Below are 6,000 nucleotides of genomic sequence, written 5' to 3' on the forward strand. Positions count from 1 at the left end.
ATAAAAGCTATGTATACACAGTTTCTACCATATGACAATATACAGACTGTATAAGTTCCACCATAGGAGTTTATGAGCACATTTCTTGATGGTTTTTCTTTGGGGGAAGTGAAATCAATTCATGTCCCATAAAATGGTATAAGTGAAGTTATTCTCTCTCTCTCTCTCTCTCTCTCTCTCTCTCTCTCTCTCTCTCTCTCTCTCTGTGTGTGTATGTGTGTGTGTGTGTGTGGGTTCTCTACAAGATGGTGGTGCCAAGTGTGGTAGCACACACTTTTAATGCCAGTATTTTGGAGGGGGAGTGGGCAGACAGATATCTCTGAGTTCAAGCCCAGCCTGGTCTACATAGGGAGCAGGCCCATCAGGGCTATCTAGTGAGACCCTGTCTAAACACACACACAGACACACACATAGATAATGAGAAAGGGCCAGGACAGAGGGAGATATGACAATAATTAGAGGGACGTGGAGAAGGATTTCTAACATAAAAGCAGATCTCCAGGGAGTTCTCTGTAGAAGGGAGGGCTGGAGCAGAGAGGGGCAGCTGAAAGAAGTGATGAACAGGAGGAAGTCACAGTGTGTTCACTGAACCAGCCCAGAGGGCACTTCTTTTCGATGGAAAACCAGGGAGCACTTTCCCCATAACAAGTCCTTTGCTTACCTTCAGCCAGACCATTTCAGGCGCTGGCTACTTCTTGACATCCACTTCCCGCTGTTTGATGACTTGTAAAGTTTCTGAACCTATGGGGAAACCTCCCATCACACCCCTTTCAAGACCTCAGAGCCCCATAAGTCCCAGTGTTCAAAGTCCCCGCTAAGAGCATCTTCAAGGAGTGAGAAGTGATTTTAATCTCAATACAGCCCTAATCAGTGTGATTCAGAGAACTGCAGCAAGATTCCAGAAGGTTATTTTTAACCAGATGTATGCAAATATTCTCTGCACGGCCCAGCTTCTCAGAATACTATAAACTAACGAGTCCTCTCCTTGTTTGCTCCTTCCAGGCTGGCCAAGTGCTGAGTCAGAGGCGGCCGTGTGCACATTTCCCTCCCTGTGTGTTCAAGATAGAAGGTGTTATTCAGCACAAGTGTGGCATAGTCATCTCTTCGTTTTCCTCTACCCTATCGAGAAAGAAAGAGGAAGTGACAGATAAGCACCATGGGCAATTTTGGTAAGAAATTCTTCACTGTGCTCACAAAATGTGTTTTCGTAAAATGGTAGGAAAACGCCCCATCTTTAGGCTTCAGAAGGACTCACCTGTGGATAATGGTGACCAGCTGTTCTCCACAGTGAGCGAGGCCAGTGACAGGCAAGGAAGTTAGCCCACAGCAGAAGAGTTTAAACCAGCGGCTCTCAACCTGGGGGTCGCATAGCAGATATTTACGTTATGATTCATAACAGTAGCAAAATTACAGTTATGAAGTAGCAATGAAACAATTTCATGGTTGGGGGTCACCACAACATGAGGAACTGTATTAAAGGGTCACAGCATCAGGAAGGTTGAGAATTATTGGTTTAAACTGAGGAGACTAACTACCCGATTAACCTAACTAAATAACCATTCTGAGCTTGGCAACACACTGGACTTCTCCCAGGGCAGGGATAGAGCCTCCCTGCTTGCAAGACTTAAGGAAGAGCCACCTGGCTTGAAGACACAAGCTCAGCCCAAGATGCCATGGCAAGCCCTTCTAAGCCCACAGTCCAAGCATTTGTCAATTCTGTGTGCAGCTGTAGACCTAAACCAAGACACATACAAGGCTTTGGTGGAGTACTTTAGTTTCCTTGACGTGCCTGAGGTCTCTTTGTCTCTGTGTAACAGTCCTGGCTGTTCTGGAACTCACTTTGTAGACCAGGTTGGCCTCGAACTCACAGAGATCTGCCTGCCCCTACCTCCCGAGTGCTGGGATTTAAGGCTTGTGCCACTACCGCCCAGCTGCAATGTATATAATTAAACAAACTAGGAAAGGCTGCAAGAGTCCATGATACTATGCAGAAAAAAAAAAATGTTCCTCGTGGCAATTCCCAGGTATTGAAAGGGGCGATAAAATAATGCGTTCACCTGGCGCTGTTAGAGAAACCCCCAACCAAGAAGGTTCAGGAGCGGTAATTACTTGGGAAGACATGGTTTTCTGGCCTCCCCTCTCCCACCAGTATTAGCACAATGGAACTAACTGTAAATTCCTACCCCTACAGGCAAAGGAAGTATGTGGCATCAACATCTTCTTTTTAAACCTTTCTTACCCAGTTTTAATACAGTAACCTGCTAGACATGCCCTAGGACACCCACTAGCCGAAGATCAATGAAGGGGTCACCTAATGCTTTCTTCCACATGTCTTAGGCCCATAGTCTAGGAATATACTCAGAGAACAAACTGAGTTTGAATCCTTCCTCTCCTGGGACACCCTGTGTATCCAGAATAAGGAGTATAGCCCTAGCCTTTGGTCTGCCTGTCATCAGAAGTATCCTCCTGAGAAAATCCTAGAACCTTCCTGGGCCTTCCTGTCCATTCCTGGGTTGTTTCCAGCTCTCTCTGAAGTATTCCACCTTTGCTGTGCTAATTATTTTGTTGTCCTTTGAAGTGTGGCTGCTGTGGTGGGCAGAGAGTTGATGACAGAGACCCAGATAGGAGGGACAAACCGGTGTGGAGCCAACTACTGTGGCTTCTCTGGCAAAGAGAGTGAGAGTGCAGGTCCTGCTAACTGGTGAGAACTATGCGCTTTCCTCTGCTCATCTGAAGGAAACCTACATTCTTTTGATGGAAATAATGGGTTATGCTTAGGTCAGACCCATGTTAGACTCCATACCAGAGTTCTAGAGTGTCTAATTTAATCAGTTTTTGCTTCTCCTTCTTTGTTCTTTTTTCCTTCTTTTAATTTCTTTAAAGCAAAGTCATGTTTACAGGACAACTGAGAAAGACTTAAATGTGTCGCCACAGAAGGGACGAGGAGACAGGAACACTGACCTCTGAGGAAGACCGTGAGAACAAGGTAAGCAGACCCCGAGGAGACGTTGAAAGGAAACACTTCAGTTAGCGAGGCCGTCCAGGCCTTGACCCCACTTTAACGGCTCAAAGTTTAAAAAGGGGAATAAAGAAAATTTGAGCTGAGAAAGGGAGGAGTAGGAAAAGGTTAAGCCAAGACAGAAACTGTGAGTAGACAGATGTGAAAGGGGCTGAAAATAAGTGAAAAGTGAAAAATTGCTTTATGAATAAACCGTTGAAAAATAGTGAGTGAAAAAGCAATCGCGCTTCCAGTTATTACTGAATCACAAGCTGTGGCAGGGAGGCTGGCCTGAGCAGCCCTAGCCCCTACCTCCACAGCAGCACTGGGCTTGACGGTGCCTGTGGGCGGACACTGTTTTCTACTTGACTGTTCAGTTTCATTGTGATTGCCTCCAGCACAGACGGCATGGGCCATTTTACCACCCTGATCACCAAAAACATGACTGGTCACCTCTCCAACCTGCTGACGTGACAGGCAGGTGATAGCCAAGGGGTGAGGGCCGAGTGGGGAGAAGAAGCAGAGGGGTTCGTGAGACCCAAAGCCATGACCTGCTGCTGCATTTTGCTGTTCAGTGCTTCTTGTCATTCCTGGGGGTATGTTCCCAACAAAGCCATGGTGGCCCTGCCTCAAGTCCCTTCTCTGATGACACCAACAGATGACCCTTCCCTGAGCATATCTGGGCTCGGGTGTAGCAAGAAAGATGCCAATCATAGCAGGGCTTCCGTCCTCCACCCCTTTGCATAGTTGGGGAAATAAGTACAGGGAGCACCAGGAAATGGACCGGTTCTGCCAGTGTGAGTCTGCCCTCCTGTGAGCCTGCATGACTAGGGATATGAGAGGAAGTGCTTAAGCACCCAGCAGCCAGATCTGGTGTTTTGGAAAATGGCCAGTACCAGACGCCATAGCCAGTTCCCTGCTGTGGGGTTGCACACAGCTAGGTGGTGGGAAGCAGGTGGCCACACATCCCAAACTTTGTTGTGTGGCTGTGTTTTCTGTCCACTCCATTGGTAAGCATCCTCCCTCTGTAAGCTCACCCTCATCTAAGTGACAGGCTTAAGGAGGCAGGTGCCTCTCTAGTGACCTAGGCACTAGGGAAACTAGGCCCAGGGGACATTTGACCCAGATGACCCAACGAACTACTAACCCAGGCATGCAGCTGGGTGGACAACCAGAGGGTGAGTCTGCTCCTAATGCACCTGTTTCATTTTTAATAACCATCATGTGAATGGAGTTCTGCCCACTAGCCAATGAGGCTGAGGTTTCCCTGAAAGCCCCACAGGGCCTTTGATAGCTGTTAGACTATAGGAGGTCCCTTGCCTTTGCTAGTGGGAAGCTTAAAGCCAATGTGCTTTCCTCCCAGGGGTTTTCCATGAAGGATAGATGGGGTTGGGCTTGGAGTATCTCCAGCCCAGAGATGGGAAAACGGTCAAGGAAGATGCCCAAGACATTTGACAACTTCATGCTGGTACTGGAAAGTGACTGTGGGCAATATGTCAGCAGGCTAGACGTTGCTTCTAATGCAGCTGGGCAAACAAAGGAGCTGCTGCTATTGCTTGTACTTTGGGCAGGTACCAAATGTGAGGGCTTTATGGCACTAGATTGCGGCCTTTGCTTTGCCAGACGCTTAGCTCTTCTTCCATACTGGGTACTGAGCTCAGGCCCTGTGGGTACTAGGTGAGTGCTTTACCACTGAGCTAGACCTGCAGCCACATGGCTTGGACTCTTAACTCTTTGTAAGTCATGTTAGAAAGGAAGAGATAGAGAGTCTTGGAGAACCACGGCCTGCCATGGTCTGCTATTATCATGAACCCTCCTCCAGTCTTTCTGGGGACGACAGGACTTCTGTGAGGTGCCTCAGGAGGTTTGTATTTCTGCTGCTTTTACAGATGGGTAGGTGTCAGGCTTCTACGCCAGCCTCAGATCAACTGTTTTTCAGAGAGGAAACTGAGGTACCAAGTTAACCCATGCCTCAGAGCACGCCTCAAGTCCTGGGTAGCAGGCATTGAGTGGGCATTTGCTGTTTAGAAAAACTGGTTTTAAACATTCCTTCCGCTTTAGAGTATAGAATCTGGATCCTCTCCACAAAGAAAGGACACATGAATGCACACATTTCTATTTCCAGTGCACAGAAAAAGCCTGTGTTGCTTCTGAATTTAAGATGGTTCGTTCCCTGCCTTAAACATGGCAGAGATGAAAGTTAAGAAGGAACAGTATGGTCAATCTTTTGTTCTTAGGCTGTGGGATCCCAATAGGCACAGCTCCTTTGGGGGCTATGTGAAGACTTTTCACATGGCCACCCGTCACAGAGCTTTTACAATCAACAGAAACCTTAGAAGATTTATAGTTGTGGTGCTTCAAACTGGCAGCTTTTGTCTCCTCTGGCTTTGACCTACATGTGGGTCCCAGACTAAAACTTCTACTATCCGAGGTAAACCAGCCCATCTCAGCTAGACTACAGCTGTTTCAACCCTCCCTCCAACTTGAAGCCAGTGACAAAACATATTATTGCTCATCTGTGGCCTGAAGAATTATGTGCTCTTTAAAAAGCTGGCTGGGAAGAAAGGAAAGAAGGAAAGAGGGATGGAGGGAAGGAAGGAAGGACCCTTCTAAAGCTTAGAGGTGAGAAGCACTTTGTAAATCTAGGGCTGAATCCTGATTTACATCAGAGAAAGGAGTGTGAAATCGGTGGGGTGGAAGTGAGTCTCACTAGTACAGATTCTACCCTGAGCTCTGCTGAGGGCCTTCTCCAGAACAGCAGGTCCTTGTGGAAGATTGAGAAGAAAAAGAGAAAAAGCCTGTGCTGAAGGTGCTCAGACTTCCTTCCGCACTGGGTTTTGCTCCCTTCTAAGGGCTGTTTGAAAGTTGTTTCTGGGCTTCTAACTGTGCAGAAACCACATCACCTCTTCTGTCATGTCTTTGCTCACCGCTGGAGACCCTGGTGGTTAGAGAGGGAAAGTCCCTTTGATGGTGCCTGTGGGGGGAGAGGGTGTTGAGGACTG

Source organism: Peromyscus eremicus, chromosome 8b (genome assembly GCF_949786415.1).
Source record: "Peromyscus eremicus chromosome 8b, PerEre_H2_v1, whole genome shotgun sequence".
Classification (NCBI taxonomy): Eukaryota; Metazoa; Chordata; class Mammalia; order Rodentia; family Cricetidae; genus Peromyscus; species Peromyscus eremicus.